The following is a 17,677-nucleotide window of genomic DNA, read 5'->3' as shown; positions in this document are numbered from 1 at the left end:
GCCCCCCAGTTAGCACACACATGGCTTTTACAACTAAGGGGGAGAAAACAGTGAACGGTTTTTGTTTTTGTTTTTAAAAAAGAAATGTTAAGGTTGGTATTAATCTGTAAAATTAATGTTTGCATAGCTAAATTAGCAGTGCAAAGCACCATTGGGGAGGAAGAATCTGTGTGATGAAAAAAACAGACTAATTAAAAACAAATGAACACAAAAGCTTGGGTTTTGCAACAGCAGCAGAATTTATAGAATTACAGCATCTCTAGAATTATGAAACCCACAATTTCCTGCATGTGTCTGTTTCTGCCAACTTTTGGTCGTCTGTGGTTTTCTTAAAATATCCTTGGAAGGGACTTTTAGGAATCATCAAATCAGTTCAATGGTCTTTCAGTTATAATCTAACAAAGGCTTCCAGAATTTCTGCAGGAGCTTCTAATTCACGTTTATGTTCCAATGATCTGCCACACACTTTTGATTTCCACCCAAGATTGCACAAAGAGTTACTGACCTTCTGCAACATGAGGAATCCTTTTTCACCTTTACTTAGTGTAGTTTTCTTAATCAATGAGTAGTTTTTCCTACCCACATTACACAGGGGGCCAAACTGAAACTCAGAAAGTGAGTTGTCCATGGTCTCACAGCAAGTTGTTGCCTGGACTGGGATTTGAACTCACGTCTTATGACCTGGTGCCCAGTGCTATTTTTATATGATACCAAGTCTGTCTCCGGAAAAGTAGAGAGATGTGACTGACAGTCCTGATTTTCTTGGGGCCCTTGAGGAGGCAGGCTATGGAAAGTGTTCAATACATGGATGTTTGGGCTTTCAACAGCTCTAATTATGTGCCTGGCTTCATGGTGGTTCTACCCAATGAGTGAGAAGAAAGTTGATGGTAATACTACCTTTAAGCACTGAAAACTTCTTGTTTCCTCCAACTATTGCTTTTCTACTCTCATAATTTTGTTATGAACTGAGCGAAGGAGTTGTATTTTTAAAAGTTTCAGTAACCAAAATAATTCCATGTTAATAAGTGAAAAGAAACTGAGAAGGTAAAAATTAAAATTTTTTAAAGAGAGTAATAATAAAATATTATGTTAAAATTATCTAAGAATAGATTTCTGGCTCTACTAATTTTTTTTTTTAATCAGTTGAATATAAACTCTAGCATATTCTAATCAATTCCACCCTGCCCAGGGATCCCCAGTGATAATAGCTAATCCATAGCTGCCATCAATAGCATGGTCCATTTTTTCTTGTCAGTAATTTTCCTCCTATCCCCAATCTAAAATTCAGAATATGGAAATAGAATAGCTTTCCACTTTATATATCATGTGATAATTTAAGTGATTATACTAAGGAATAAAATATGAAAATATGCATATTTACATTAGCCACTAATAATCAGTTTTCAACAGAAGGAATGGTTTATTTATTTAACAAGTGGCTTCATTAAGTTGTATTGGTAATTTAAAGAGAAGTTTGTTGTACCTGGTCAAGTGATAAATTATGCTTACGCTCACTGTTTGGTTTCCAAGAACAATGATAGCTAGATTTTAGGCTCCTTCAAGGCAGAGATAGATTGCGTCTTATACTTTATTGGTAATAACCACAGCATGAGGAACAGAACTGATTATAAGGAAGGTACTTAATAAATAATTTGTTCAGTTTACTGATTTGCTTTTGCATCTTCTTTAGATTAAAAATAGAAGTGAGGACATTAGTAAATCTACCAGTTTATTTCCCTTCAACCATAAATGTCAATGTGCAAACGATCTATGTAAAACAGGGGTTTTCAACCTGAGCTTCAGAGGAGGTTCCCTTAACTCCCTCAAATTATATTAAAAAAATTGCTTGTATGTTCATATGTTCCCTTTCCTGAGATGATCCATAGCTTTCTTCAGCTTCAGGAAACCCGTAAGTCCATGAATATGAAGAACCATTGGTGTCTAATGTCTACCTGCACCTCAAATGTCAGCACTGATAACCAAGAAAACCTGTCTGCTTTTGCTTGGAATAAACTATAACCTGTTTTTTCTTATTTTTGATTTTTCTAAAGATGTTTCATCTCCCGTCAGAATTGTTGCCCTAAGTACTATCTGGAATAAAGCAATGCATAAAAGCATGAAAAACAGGATAACTTGAGACCTCCCCTTGCTCCCCTGCCATGCTCTGTACTGAGTTGGCACTTTCTGTCCAGGTACAGGTCAAGGTGTTTTTTATCATTTAAAACTTGAAAGGACTAAGTGATCTGGGACCTAATTATGGGGGAAATTACCTGTATCCTTATGCATGCTCACAACCACTAAAACCCACGGCAGCACTTCAGCTAACGGTCCCAGCCTTGTCACTTTAAAGAATTTGGGGCATTCTGCTCTCAGCATGAGGAGATGACTTTGAAATTCATGGTATACCTCACAGCCTAAATTCACCAGTCTTCAGAGGTAGAGAGCTTTTGTTTTTTATATAGACACAGAATAGATTAGTTAGTTGTGGTCAAATCAGTTTAAAGTGTTTCTCTACACACCCCACCCTTTCCTAATACTGTGTTTTTAAGGAAGTTAATGTTTGACTAGTTTATTGCACTGCTGCAAACTGAAAAAATCAGTTATACTGAGGAACATTCCCTTTTTAGGAAGAAACCTGGACCTTTATAATTATGCTATTGATTCTCAATTCCACTGATAATAACATAAGAAAATGAATCTTTTAGTAGTACATTTTATTATATTTAGTGTTTAAGTAACATAAGGAGCTATGGTTTATAGCATTTTAACCTTAGTTGTTCCTTCCAACTTTAACCTTTAAGTGTGTCAGAAATACTATACATCCTATAGTGCTATAGTGCTATTCATTCTATTGTTTACCTTTTTAATTAACATAAATTAAGACTGTTATAAGCGTACATTCTTATTTTCAAATGTTGTCTTCTTATGAATAAATGTATTTATTTTTACAAAGACAAGGCTGCTCCCCTTTGGTGGTCATCAGAGAGGATTTGGCCCATTCTTCAATCCCACAAGTAAGGAAAGCACATGAATGCTGCTGAAATTCTAAAGGGAACTTTCTAAGGAAAACAAAGCTTTAAAATTATTTTGGAAGATTGTGACGCATACCCATTTTAAAGGTTGGCTGTTGAGTCCATTTTGGTTATCAGAGTTTTTTCTGCCCCTCCTATAAGTTCTAGGGCTTCCTTTCAAGTAAAAAAATTAAATATCTAAGATTTCAACCTAACAAAAGAGCACATATCACAGCAAATGGCTTCTAAGGAGATTGTAAATTGAGTGACAGAAGAGAAGTCATTTAAAGGGACCCCCACTAAGAACACATGGCTGCACCTAAATAAATCCATTTTAATTTTCACTTTATTTCAGCTATATTTCAAAGCTGTGATATCATGAGTGGAGAGAGAAGCAGCTCATAGAAGGGCCTAAGTTCAAAGGAATTGAAATTTAGCATGGAATGTAAAATTGAGGACTTTTGCTTCAAAGAGTATGATTGTAGAAATGCCAAGGTTGAAGGATGTGGGCTTGGCGCTACAGCAGAATTAGCAGTCTGGGGTGACCCTGAGTGTATTGGCGAATGGCCATGAAGTAATGCTCTTTACAAGAAAAGCTTGTACCTGACAAGCTTTTAGAAAGGTGCATTTCTCTTAAAACACTTCTCCTGTCCTTCTAATCTAGAAGGGACATTATAAACTGCTAATAAATGGTGACACTCATGTTTTGAGAGATTAGATTCCCCCAGGGCTGAACTAAAGGACACTTAGCTTTCTCACACCCAGGGTATCCCATTGGCTTCCCTGCAGAATGCTCTCTGCTTGCATCCTCTGGAAATGTTGCACAAAGGATCAGTATTCTTTGTTGTCTCTCTTTGCACTGGGGCTCTCGCCTCCAGGGGGGAAAAGAGCTAGCAGGCAGGAAAATGGCATAAGCTAGAATCATGCAAGCCTGGTGGGGTAGTCATGACTTTCCCAGGATCCAAGTCTTTGCCCTCAGGATATGTGAAGCTAGAAAACAATGTCATTCATTCAGCATTTACAGAGAACACACAAAGTACATGGTACTGTGCTAAGTACTGGAGGGCATGCCCAGAGGATTCCTCACAGGAAGGCTATTTCAAGTATCACCCAGACCTAATGACCCTTCAAGAAATTCTGGGTGAATAAAATTGCACTCAGTATTTAAAATAAACATAGAAAGGATACTGCTAGGGCAATATGTCCTTAAGGGGAGAGGGCATGTAAATGAGCTTGACAATTTTATTTCTAAGGTATACAGTGTGGCTCGGATGAACGACGCAGGGGGTTTACGGGGCTAAAGGCGCCAGGGTGGCCGCACTAGCCCCTTCTTGGAGGACCCCGCCTTCAAAGAGGCACTCATCAGACAGATGTCTGCACAGATAGCCGAATCCGAACAAAGGAGGCCGGCACTTCTACCTGGGATGTGGTAACTTGGCGGGAAAGTGGCCTCCGAGAAGGAAAAAGGCAACATTCCACCTGGGGTGAGAAGCGCCCCAGCTGCCGGACCCTGCGAGCTGGCCGCACCCTCCATCCACCTGCCCCCCCGCATCCTCCACTGGAGCCAGGCGGCGGGCCGCGCGGCCGGCTCCACCGCGACTCCGCGCCCGCAGCCCGCGCCCTCGCCGGCTCCAGCCGGTGACCCGCCACGTGCGCCCGGGTCCTCCGCGCGGCCCCTCATTGGTCCGGGTGCCTCCGAGGTCGCAGCGGTAACCGCGGGGTCCCGGTTTCCCTTCTCCCGCACGCGTCCAGACAGTCCGGACAGCGGTGGCTGGAGCCCGCGGCTCGGCCCCTCCCTAGAGGGGGCAGCGCGGCCGAGGGCTGCGGGCGCCGCTGCTGCTGCACCCGCGGCTCCGCGCCCCGCTCCGCTCCGCCCGCCTCGGGGCCCGGGCCCGGGCGCGCCCGCCTTCCCCGCCGCCGCCGCCGCCGCCCCGCGGGCAGCTCCTCCCGGCGAGACGCCCGTTCGACCCTCCTTCCCAGGTTGACGGATTTCCGGGGGTGAAGAATTTCGCCTCGGTCCCTGCGAGCATCTCGGCCTCTCCTCCCCTCCCCGGGCGACTCCCCCACCCCGTGGGCGCGCGCGCGCACACACGCGCACACACACGCGCGCGCACACACACACTCCCACCGGCAGGCGCGCGTGCGCACGCCCGCGCGCCCCGAGCCTCGGAGTCTCCAGCGCCCCTCCGCAGATCCCACTCTCTCGGGCGCCGCTACTCGCACAGGCTTCCAGCCGCCACGGGGCGTCCTCCGTCTGCGGCAGCGGCGGCGGAGGCGGCGGACGGAACCGCAGCGGCGGCCCGGCCCCTTCTCTCAGCTCCGCGCCCGGGACGGAGTCCGGCAGAAGCGGCGAAGGAGCCGCCGAGCGAGGAGGAGCCGCGCCCGGCGCCCGGCTCCGCGCGACAGGCTGTCTCCACTCCCGGCGGCGCGGCCGCAGGTAAGCAGCTGCGGGGCCCGCAGCATCCCTGGAGCGTCCGGGCTCGGAGCCGGGGTTCCCCAGCCCCGCCCCCGCCAGGGCTCGGGGGCACCGGGGCAGAGACTTGGAGGGGCGGGGGCGGGGGCGGGGGCGGGGGCGGGGGGAGCTGGATGGAGCAGAGATGAGGCTGGCGGGGTAGGTGCTTGGAAGTGTGAGGGCTTCGGCACCCCCCCGCCGAGCCTTTCTTCGCCGTACCCCAGTTCCAGCCCTGTCACTTTTACGAGCCTAGGGGTGTCGGGCGCCCCAGACAGCTGTTCGCCTCTCTCCCGCTGCGGGCAGCCCGCGTTGGCTCCGAGCTGCGCGCCCGCCGCGCGTCTCCTGCCTCCTTCGCACCTTGGACAGCGCACCCCGCCTCCGGTCGCCCCCTGAACCGCTCGCGGGACCGCATCCTGCTCCCGAACCCTCCCGCTGCCCATTTATTTCCAGGTTGTCGCCCTCCTGCCCTGCACCCCCTGTTCTCCCTGCCCTGGCGGACTCCGCTCGGGTGCGGGCCGGAAACTTTCGTCCCCGCCTCGCCTGCGCTCGGTACCATTGTTGTTATTGGTGACTGTCCCCCGAACGTGAGGAACTCAGACACCTCGGATGGGTCCTCCCTCCTAGGTTGGAGCGCGTCCTGCGCGGCCGAGCCCAGGCAGGAGAGGCGCTGGGCAGTTGGAGTCGGAAGCTGCCGGGGTGCAGAGCCCGCGCCTCGTCGACTCCCTGCCTCCTGGGACTCGACACGTGCGCGCCTCGCACGGACGCGGCCCATCCCAGACCACCCGTGTCCTCCCCCAGCCCGGCCACGGCCACCCCATAGGTTGGACACCGGGTGCTCGCGGGTCCTGATTGGCTGGAGGCGTAACCCGGCCTCCTTTTCGGAGTGGGGGTGGCTCTGGAGTGTTGTAGTTGTCACCCGGCAGCGCGCACACGCGGGGAGTGGGGTCTGCAGGTAGCGAAGCCGGCTGCGTAGGGTGCTAGCGTCCTGTTGGGCACAGCTGCTTGTCCACCCTCCTTCCTCCAAATACACTCCGTCTTTTCTCCTTTTCTGTCTCTTTCTCAACATTTTCCTTCTATAACATTAGAAAAAAACTGGCTTGTAACCGTACTTTAATAATATTAAATTTGTTCGTTGGTAGCGATTCAAAAAGATCTAGAAGAATGAAGGAAACAAGTGGGTGTGGGAGGTTCGTGGCAAACAGGGCTGCGGATCTGAGTCCGGTGGTTTGGAGAAAGTGATGGGAGCGTAAGGGATCTGAAGAGGGTTGGAAAGTGGGAAGGAAATTGTTTTTGGAGGAGAGAGGAGGTTAGCGAGCTTGGGAAGCTGAAGGAGAGGGAAGTGGGTCATTTGTGGGGTGAGATGTGAAAGAGAAACCCAGACAGGGGGCCTGAGAGGTGGAGGTGGGTGCCTTTTGAAGAGGGTTTTATCTGGGAAAGTGGTAATTTTGAGCTAGTATTTAGTTCGTTATTAACACACTTAATTTCTGTTTTGCCTGTTTGATCGGAGACTTTATAGTAATAATGTCAATCCATTTAGTGGATTTGCTTATCCCAATTTCTTGTAATATATAGATTTGCAACTGGTAATTAATTTCAAAAGGTGAATTTCAAAGGCTCCTCTAGAGAGATGCACTAAAATAATTAAGTTAGAGTGCTTTTGAAATATTGTGAAGGAATATTACATAAAATCCAAAGATTGTTCTGGCATTATTTAGGGTCCTTGCAGAAGCATATATATATATTTGCATAAATGTACTGATTTCTCTTCATTTCAAAGCATGATTGGCTCTAGCATTTTGAAGCTTTAATTCCTTTAGGCTGTTTTGATGTTGTGTCTGTACATCAAGAATATTGTAATTCTTATCTTTAGAAGCCTTGTCGCAAAACAAACAGCAACTGATGCAAGTTAATGTTGACAACTTTATATTGAGTACACCGTGTGTTATTTTATTTGTAAGCTAGTGAAATATGCAAGAGTAAAATAGCATGACTGTTATTCCCCAGGGACCATATCAAAACAAAGTGGGAATCACATGAGGCTATTCCAGGGAGAAAAATTTAATTATTTAAAAAATGAATACATCTTAAGATTCTTGAGTGTAAACAGCAACCGGATTTTCCCATTTGAATTGTTATCTTTGTATACAGTGGTAGCACATGGTATTCAGTAAAGTAGCATGTTAAATATGTTAGATGATTCCAAAGTAGATAGTAAAGGCTTTCCATTTATTATTATTTTTATATAAGTAGACAGAATTGATTTTCTGACTGCATAACTTTGTTTTCAAGGAACAGAATTTGATACACCTGGCAAATTGGAAATTATTGCTATTGTCGAGAAAATAATTTTTGCTGTGTTTTCGTATCTCTAAGTCATGCCTTGATTTGCCCTCAGAGATTTAGATTCTAGTTTTTGGCCTATTAAATTTAATGGGTGTGGAGGTAGGTAGGAGACAAATGTATATATTCACACATATGCATATATGCAAAATATATGTATATGTATCAGCACACAGCTATATATTTATATACATAGTTTGGGGGCACATTCAGTGTGTTTGTTTATATATATGTTGTTGTCATCCTTTGAAAATTTTCTTATATCTTCTTGTCCAAAAGGTGGCCCTGTTTTAAACTGTAGAAAGCATTATCACCAGTAGAATTGGCCAATAGATCATGGAAACAGACAATAGTATTTTGTTGCTTGGCAACCACTTACTGTGAATGAAAAACAAAGCGGTGACAGCTGCTTCCACATCCTGATACTCATATTGTAGCTCAAAAATTGTAACCCTCAAATGAGACAAATCTACTAAGTTTCATTTGAGTAAGGTGAAGCTATTTCTTTTTGGGGATGTTTATAAAAAGAATATTTAAACCTGTTATTATAATAAGAATTATATTGTTATTGTGGAATGAAATGAAGCATCTAATTTCAGTTGCCCTCTTTAGCCTAGTATAAACTGAAAAATGCAAGATTGGGAGGAGTGTTTAGTCTCTTCTTATTTTTCCCTTTATAAGCACTAAGCACATTTTCTGGTGCCTTAGGTGCCCTTAGGATTTTGCAAAAACTTTTGAGCTCTCTATGATACCTAAATAGACTGGCAGATTTTTACTGCTAGGAGGGGATTAGAGATTGATACTCTGGCTTAACCCTTTAGTTTTTGAATCCCGAGGAACAGTGAGGTGATGTGACTGGACCCTGGGGACAAAGCCATCTCCAGGATGTTTTCCCTCAGGTCACACTTGAAAAAATTTCCCTTCATTTCCTCCTCTGACATACTTTTTGTTGTTGTTGGTCTTTATTTACATAAAATTTGTAACCAAGATATTTATCCTAATAAAGATACTTAGAAAAAATACAGTAATATTTGGGGCGGGGGAAATTCAGTCTTGACACTAGACTATAGTTTTAGATACATTGTATACTGTACATTTTGCCTTGAATCTCTGAAAGTCTAGTGACTCCCACCTTTCCCCAGACTGGAGAAGTCCAGTCCCATTCCTTGGTAATGGTTTACAGTTTTGGACAATCTTGTAATGATCTATTATTCTCTATGTGAATTTTAAACAGGGATGAGATTGAAGGTGATGTTGGTCAGCTTGTATACCTGCAAGAGTTTAAACATTACAGCTAATTAATCACTTGTTCCAGTCGTCTGACTGCAACATGATAGACCTACTGTTGGTGCAGTGATCTGGGCTCTTTAATGTATATGAGACAGATTATTTCATTGCATAATACTTGTTTCAGTCTTTTATCAAAGCTGTCTTGCCGAAAGTGTTACCTGAAGTCTGTTTGTAGAGGAGAAGTCACCTATCTGTGAGAAATGGTAATAGTACAGATTGTTTCTTAACTCTAAAATGATAGTGAATAGATTGTTGGGGCAAACTTGGATCACATATACATTATTAAGTATTTCTTCTAAACTTAATAAGTGTATTGCACGGGTGATGCATTTTGAGGTTCCTTATGCTATTTTTAAATTAAATTTATTGGGGCAACAATGGTCAGTATGAACATACAGGTTTTAGGTGTGGGTTTCTATGTTACAAGATCTGTATATTGCTGTGTGCCCACTACCCAAAGCCCTTATGCTATTTTAAAGAATCTGTATTCGTTTGTTTAATATTTATGATGAAGGTAGACATTTCACTTTAATACAACACCTTAAGTAGAAAATTTGGATGAGACTGGTTGGAGAAACAATGGAGTGACAGTATTAAGTGCCATTGAAGAGCCATTTTCACCAGAAAAGCATGCACTTTAGCAGATTTGTAGGGGGGAATAAATTGATTTACTGCATGTTTAACCCAGTTTTACAAGTCTGCTATTAACTTGTTCTAGCTAGAAGAATTTTCAAGCAGAATAATAATTTGGCAGATTTCAAGTGAACTTCACTGATTTTTTAAAAAGCCATTTTCCACAGTCTGGTTATAGTTTGTCCAGGACAAGTACTTCCTTGGGATCCTCTAGGATTAATCTGAATTTGAAGGTTATTATTATTTTTTAAAAATTTTGGAACCATTTCTCTTTATTGTGATGTTAAACATGCTGCAGTTCACACATTTAAGTTTAACCCACTGCAATCTTGAAATTTAATTAGCTTCCCTCTCCTATCTTCATGTGCAAGACAATGTGTGTGTATGTGTGTATGCAAACACATACACAGTACTTACATTTTTTTTCTTATTGTTGTTTTCATCCTTATGATAGAACACTAAAGAACTTGATTTGTATTCTTTTTTAATATAGTAAAGAGAAGCTGTAAGCAAGAGATATTTACGTTTTCAATTTTCTTATGTCAGCTTCTGCTATTATAGCCTGTAAACTCTCACCCACACAAATAGGATGATTACTAAAAACAGGGAAGCAAATAAATATACATTTAAGCATCATCCTACTTGCTACCCTCCAGGCTAGCCAAGAAAGCATATTTTCTCATTCTCAGACACATATATTTTCACACCCACCCACATATACATTGACTTTAAGGTCCTATAGACTCCTGTTTTTTTTATTATAAGAGTATTTGATTGGGAGACCTGTGTATGGCAGTTTTTTAAAGTAAATACTACATATTCATATTTTCAGAAATGCAGTAGCATTTGGAAGAATTACGTTGAATTTTTCCCTTTGGAGATTTTTCAGATTTATACTGATACTGTAATTCGTGGCCCTTACAACAGTGCCTAGTACCTACAAAAATAGAGCTGGGCACCTGATAGAAACCCAGTGTGTATTTTGTGGAATATGCACTTGCCTTCCCTTTTTTCTGATGTTGCAAATATTTCAGTTTGTATCTATATGAATAGTAAAAGTTGAGAAAACAGAGAAGATACTACTGTAGTTTCTGACACTGTATTAAAAAGTAGAAATAATTAACTTAGGCAGTGATATTTTGGAATATATTTATTGTTAGTACAGAAAGTTACACAAGGGATATTGATTTTTCACAGATATAGCCATCCTGAGTACAGACTAGCTCTCTAATAGCCCCCCGCAGCATAACAAAGGTTATGGCAGCTAGTCCGCAGGAATACTTTATTTAGTTGGAGCTGCAGGGTGAAGTTTGCTAGCCCCAGTGTAATTATCCAGACTGGAATGTGGCCAAGGTGCTGTGCTTCACATCCCAAACGGTGGGAGAGAAGCCAGGGACGAAGCCTTTAGTGACTTACGAGTGGCTAGGCCTCTGCTTTGGTCTCATTTCCCAGAGATCACCTTGAATAGCTTGAAAACTGCAGAAGCTGTTGTGCATCTAAGGGCTAGAGCACTGGGTGACCATCTAGATCCTACATAGCACATTTCGGTCATTGGAAGAAGTCACAATCCCAAGAGTTTGGTGCCATTGAGATAAGACTTTCTTCTTTACCTTGCTCCCCCTTTGTGAAGCCTCTGGGGGAAACCCTGGCAGAATCACAAGGCAGGAAAAATCTGACAAGCTTCCAATTTCACTTGAAGAATCCTCCACTTTTTTACTACTTTCTAGGTGTTTCTTTCCTTTGTAGGATTTAATTCAGTTTCTTAACGGAAAGTCTTTGATACAGTCATGCTGAAAAAGGTTACAGTATTTTTCTGGAGGAATTCTTGAGTGTCTTGCACACAGTAGGTGCTCAATATATATTTGTTTAGTTTTACTAGTGGAATTGTACCTACTATTTTGATAGATATGGAAGATAGTTTTGTTTAGGAAACCTACTTAGATAATACCATACTATTTTCTTTTAGGATTATTTCTTTAACAAACATTTATTGAGCATTTACTATATGAATGGCACAGTGTTTGTCTCTAGGGATCATAAGGATTCTTAAGGCACAATTTGTGCTCATGGAAGATAATATATGCTACTTGCATGGAAGTGCATGTATCCAGCGTGGTTTAAAAGTGACTGTGCCAGAGACGTCAGTAGGCCTTGAGAGCAGTAGGTCTGGAGAGCAGAGCAGACAGACCATGGAGGGCCCAGTAAGGTCCACCAAAGATTTTTCACTTAATGACATTGGTCAGTGTTTCACAACCTACCTATTCAAAGGAATCCCATGAAATGCTTACTACAGTATTGATTCCTGGGTCCCACCCCAGACCCACTGAATAAAAATCTTCAGGGTTGTGATGTGGTGGAACATACATGGTCAGTTTCCTGCTCATAGGTCAAGATGCTCATTGCTCTAGTACATGTCTGCAGAATTCTCCTGCAGGTACCTAGTGTTTTCCACCTGAGGGCTTTATCTCACATGTGTGGGACAGCTTGGTAGGGTAGTGAAGGTAATAGCTTTAAGAGTGGACCTCAACCAATGACAGAAGAGAGCTGGGTAGTAATACACTAGCATCCTGGACCCTCAGGTGCAATAATTGACACATATTCTACACTATGTCCCAGAGTTCCCCAGTGAAACTGAGCCTCAGTTGTCATAATGGTGGTCTGCTAGATAATCTGTGCTTTATTGGCTGTCTCCGTTTCCTCTAACAGTAGTTCCTATGGTTCCTCCCAAATAAATAACTTGCATTTAAATTATGTCTCAAGGTCTGTTTCTGGAGGAACCCAACATATAATGCTGAATAATCTGATTTATTTTATTTTTTGTTAATGGCCCCACTGGTTTTTATAATGAGGCAAATTTAGGGGACCCAGCCGTAGGTTACAGAGAGCTACTGAAGGACTATTACGAGGGCATTACCACTTTCTGATTTGCAACTTAGAAAGATCATGCTGTCAGGTGCATGGGGAATGAACTGATGGAGGGAGAGTTGAGGGGATGGAGACAAGCTAGGAGGTGCCCAGGCAAGCAATCCTGAGCACCTAACACAAGGGTAGTGATTGTGGGGATGGAGATGGGGAAAGGATGCAAGATGGATTTTGATGGGAAGCTGTCTGGAAAAGTCAGCATTACATAGAGGCCTGTGATGTATGCTCACTTAGCTCACTGCCATTCCAAAAACAAGATTTCAGTACTCTGTTCTGCACGATTGCCCTGTCCATTAGCCTTGGCACCCCTTGCTGGGCTGAGACTCCTCCGTCTTGACTGTAATTGTGATCAGGCTTTCTAGATTTAAGTAGTGTAATTCTGGACATAAGTAAAAGAAGACAGATAAATTAAAGAATATAAATAATTCACTACCAGATCATTAAAAGAAGAAAGATATATTTTACAGGAAGGATTTGTGGAGTTGTAGAAAAGAAGAGTTGGGGAGATGTCTGTGATGCATGTTCATTTTCTGATGAATGGTGAGTCTCCCCGTTGTCCCCCCATACTTTTGCCTAAGAGGTGATTTTCATCCACCATCAGTTTCTGGAAGACTTAGCATGCACTTATATCTATTGTTTTCCCTGCTTCTCTGATATTCTGTATTTCAGCTAAGTGAATGAGTGGTAGCTGGTTCTTTGCTCTTGTTCTGTCAAAATGCCAGGCTTCTGACTGCAGTTTTTCTTGCCCAGTCTTAGGCCACCAGTTCCCAAAGGAGATGAAAGGATACAGAGGGCGGGAGGAGGGAAGCATAAATCCATAAAGAGAACCATTTTGAATTAAATGCTTAATTATGAAATGAGCAGGTTTAAACTTGTTAGATGGTAGGAAATAAGATCAGGCAGCCTTCTAATTGTCTCGCATATGAGTACTAATATTCCGGCTCTGTCTGTAGTCGGAAAGGCGGAATAATGAAACCGGAGCACCCTGACACCGTCATATTTCTGCAAAAGTAGAATTGAGCCAGTGACAAAGAGGAAACCAAATTATGAGAAATTGTTGAATGGGTCAGCAAAGAGCTTACTGGCCTTGTTTGACGGGGAGAACAGATCATAACAGCAGAAATACTGAACATATGAGTATAAAGAGGCTGGAGACACCCTTCGTGTAACACGGTAGAAGGGAAGAGGCCTTATTAATTTAACATATTATGCACATTTATGATTTTTAAATTAAACTTTTTATTTCCAGATAATTGTAGATTAATATGCAGTTGTAAGAAACAGTACAACTAGGGCCTGTGTGCTCTTTACCTATTTTCTCCCAGTGGCACCATCTTGGAAACATATATAGTACAATATCACACCCAGCATATTGATTGATATAATCCACCAGTCTTGTTCAGATTTCCCCAGTTTTACTTCTCTTCAAGTGGGTGTGTTGTGTTTGCACACATGCATGTGTGCATTTATTCTATTTAATACTGAGGATATTTTTTGCTTTGAAAATAGCCTTTTTCATTCTGGAATTTTGAAAATAAAATTCACTTGTTTAGACTAGTCCTGGCTTAATTGTCACAGAAGAAAGGTGCTATAGAGTAAATTCCTCAACCCCTTCCAAGTCCGTGATTCTGCAGAGCAGCATCGGGGGCCACCTGAACGTGGCAGGAAGGTCAGTGGGTCATTTGGCCAGGTATAGCTTTCACTTTATTTATTCCTTGGTTACCATTATATGGCAATAAGACAACCTTTTAAAAGTATGATTGTTGTAAAAGAAGCTTGCTTATTAAAGCTCACTCCTCCTTGTACCAGCATTCCTCAGCCTTCGCTCTTCCTCTCTGTGTTGCTTTCTCAGATTTCTGAGTCAGCTGGCTTCCATGTGAGAGGCACATGGGCGATAGCAGGGAGGAGGGCAGAGCCAGGGCGTTGTTTTTTTTCCTCTAGCTTCATGCGGCGTCTCTGACAGTGGGAATGCCTCCTCTGTAGCACCGCTTATACTTGACAGACCTCTGGTTCCTGCTGCTCACAAGTGACCTTGGCCCATAGACTCCAGCAACACCACCTGCTGCAATTGCCTCTTTAGCCTAGGGGAGGTAGCAGCTCCCTGCTCCTGGTCATGTCTGGATTACCTCAGTATCGTGTATTAGGCTCTCTGCTCCTCCATCACCTGGGTAACCAATTCTCTATATTAAGTTTCCTCCATGAAAAAATATTTGAAGAGATTTCTGTTTTTCTAGTTAGACATTGCTCCAAGCATGGCAATGATATGTCTGATGAGGTTTTCCACTTCTGATATTCTGGTTTCTTCCACTACAAAAAATCTTTCCAGCTCCAGTCGGAGGTGAAAGTACCTGCATTTATAACCTCACCCCTCCCATCAGGAATCTGTCCCTTTACTGACTGTTCCTTCTTTCCTAGTCTCTGGTTTTCCAAACACTAATTTCCCTTTGTCAAATATATTTGGCTTTTTGGCGATCTCGCCTAGCGTCTTTGCTATTCTGTTCTCGAGCTCCTCTGTTCCCCACCTTCTCTAGTCTTATTTTCTGCCAGAGTTCTTACTGACCTCATTGCCAAGTCTAATATCCTTATTCCGGTATTAAGTTGGTCCCATGACTCACTCCTGAATGTATGTCGTTCACAGGTCAGACTTCTGCTACTTGAGGATTTGGTTTTGCTGGCCCTTCACAAGGATGCTTTTTAAATGTATTATCAGGCTCCTTTACCTCATCTCCTATAGAAGTATGTGTGATTCTATAACTAAAACAATGGTGAGAATGTTAGTAAGAGTGCTTCTGGATGGAGGGGACAGGACTCCAGCATAAAGCAAAGTAGAAGCCATGTCAGACAATTAAAGCTGGGGCCAACGTGGTGGCCACACAACTGCCTTCACAGAAGGGGCACAAAAAAGAGATTGGTATCTTAGAGACAGTGTTAGGGTAATTGAGTGACTGCTCTGGCTCCTCCCGCGTTGGAGGCAGTCTTGATGCTTGCTGCCATGTTGGTGCCATAGTTGGCCACACTGGGCAGCTTTGCCCTTCTCTGGGCCTTTCCTAGCTGAGCACAGAGAGCTGGGAGTGGGAGCAGGGAGAACGGTTTAGAGCTGTCTTGGACTAATGTTCAAAAGGTCACACAAACAGCCCAGTTGTAGGTACCCCATCCTCTGATGCCAGAAGCAGTACCTCTAGGCATTGCAGCACACATGAGGATATTCCTAAAATTAATGGCCATGCAAATCACCACCAGGTCTATGGACTTGGGCCTGGGAAATTCAAAGCTTTGGCTAACGAAGAATATAAGTATTGAAAAATAGGCTGTGGCATGGGCTTTAAGTGTATTCAGGTCTCATGTTCTGGTCTTGCAGCGGGAACAGGGCTGGGGGATGTTTTGTGGGCTGGTGCACACGGTGCTGAGCAGATGGAGCTCTTTGGAACCTGCCCGTAAGACCACTCTTTTGCCTCTGCTCCCCATAATGATCAGAAGTGGCAGGGGAACTGTGGCTTAGGCGGCTCTGGGTAAAATAACAATGGGAAAACAATAAGTTTATTTTAAATGGGCATAAGCTTTGAAGGTAAGTAATTAAGGCACACTTCAGCCTCATGGACAAATTAACATTCTAGTTAATACAAATGCAAGATTGGAAAAAAATAAATCACTTACACACTTACAATCATTAAAGAACAGCTTGTTTAGTAACAAAACACCAATTATGCCTGCTCTTATGTGAGTTTTTCCTCTACTTACCTCTTTCCTTTATCTCTCAGGACTGCCTGAGTGCAGGCCCCTTTTCCCTGGTAGTTCTCTATGCCCTTTCCTCCAGGAAAGTGGTGCCCACATGAGAGCCCCCAACAGTTTCTCATGACATCTTTCTGAAGCCTGGTCGTTTACCCATTTCCGTTGCATCTTTCTGCAAAGATAATGTGCAGTGGCACAAGGAGAACGTTTTTAAATGGATACTTTTTAGGCAGTAGGGACTTGATTTTGTCACAAAACAAAGCAGGTGCTGCGGAAGGTAGAGAAGTCGTTTCTGTGCACTGGTTGGTGACTTAATACTGTGTTGAGTTGGCCCGAAGCAGTTTCTGATTTTTCTCATCTAGTTATTAAAAGAATCATGTTGACATATATTTTAAATCTCACATAATACTGTGACCTAGCTTGATATCCCATTTGTAGTAGAGCCCTAACGTTCTTGGAGGGAGGCATGCTCATTGCGCCAAAAGAACGGGTGTTTGTTGTGCATGCTCGTGCTAGGGAGTGCAGCACTGAGCAAAAGTCACCACTGTTCCTGTCTCTTGCGAGCCCGCAGTTTACTGGAAGGATATTAAGCAAAATATATATATATATATATATATATATATATATATATATATATATATATATATATATATATAATTAGAACTCAGGGTAAGTACTTGGAGAAGTCCAAGTTTCTCTGAAAGGTTATAATGGGGGGAAGTGGTCAGGGAAGGCTTATATGGAGGAGTAATTTAGAAATTAAGACCCAGATAGGAATTGGTTTTATGCAGGTGGGAGTCCAGTGTTGGAAGCCCATACGTGAGAAAGAGCTTGGCTTTTAAAGTCACAGAATGATAGCCAGTGTGGCTGGAGTGCAGGAGTGAGAGTGGACAGTGGCTGGGAATTAGGCTGTTGAGAGAGAGGTTGGGGCCTGGTTATACCACACCTACTAGACCATGCTGAGGATTTTGGATTTTACTCTAAGTACAGTGGACAGCCATTGAAGGGTTTTTGTTTTGTTCATTTTTTTTTTTTTTTTTCAAACTGAGGTGAAATTCATGTAACATAAATGAACTGTTTTAAGCTGAACAAATCAGAGGCATTTAGTACATTCACAGTGTTGTGCAACTGCCATCTTGAATCTATAAAATACGTTCATCACCCCAAAAAGAAACCCAATACCCATTAAGCAGTCATTGAAGGGTTTTAAGGAAGTGATGTGCTGTGACTTGTAGTACGTAAGATCTTTCTGCAAGTTCCTGAGAATAGATTGAAGGGGGCAGGAGTGGAAGCAAGACGG

At 43.0% G+C, this 17,677-nt stretch overlaps 1 protein-coding gene across 3 annotated transcripts in view; it reads left to right on the top strand.

Moving 5' to 3' along the window:
- Positions 1–4,997: 4,997 nt before the first annotated feature.
- ENOX1 (ecto-NOX disulfide-thiol exchanger 1) overlaps positions 4,998–17,677 on the top strand; it is a 540,681-nt gene continuing 528,001 nt past the window's right edge. The window contains exon 1 of one of the 3 annotated variants that reach the window (XM_081130691.1): positions 4,998–5,448. The gene's annotated coding sequence lies outside the window, so the exon portion shown is untranslated. The remainder of the gene's footprint in view (positions 5,449–17,677) is intronic. The other 2 variants (XM_081130689.1, XM_081130690.1) reach the window with 2 other exon arrangements.

The sequence above is a fragment of the Miniopterus schreibersii genome, assembly GCF_964146895.1.
Source record: "Miniopterus schreibersii genome assembly, chromosome: 2".
In the NCBI taxonomy this organism is placed as follows: domain Eukaryota; kingdom Metazoa; phylum Chordata; class Mammalia; order Chiroptera; family Miniopteridae; genus Miniopterus; species Miniopterus schreibersii.
Note: the sequence above shows the minus strand (reverse complement) of the source record. Positions and strands in the feature narration are given on the sequence as shown.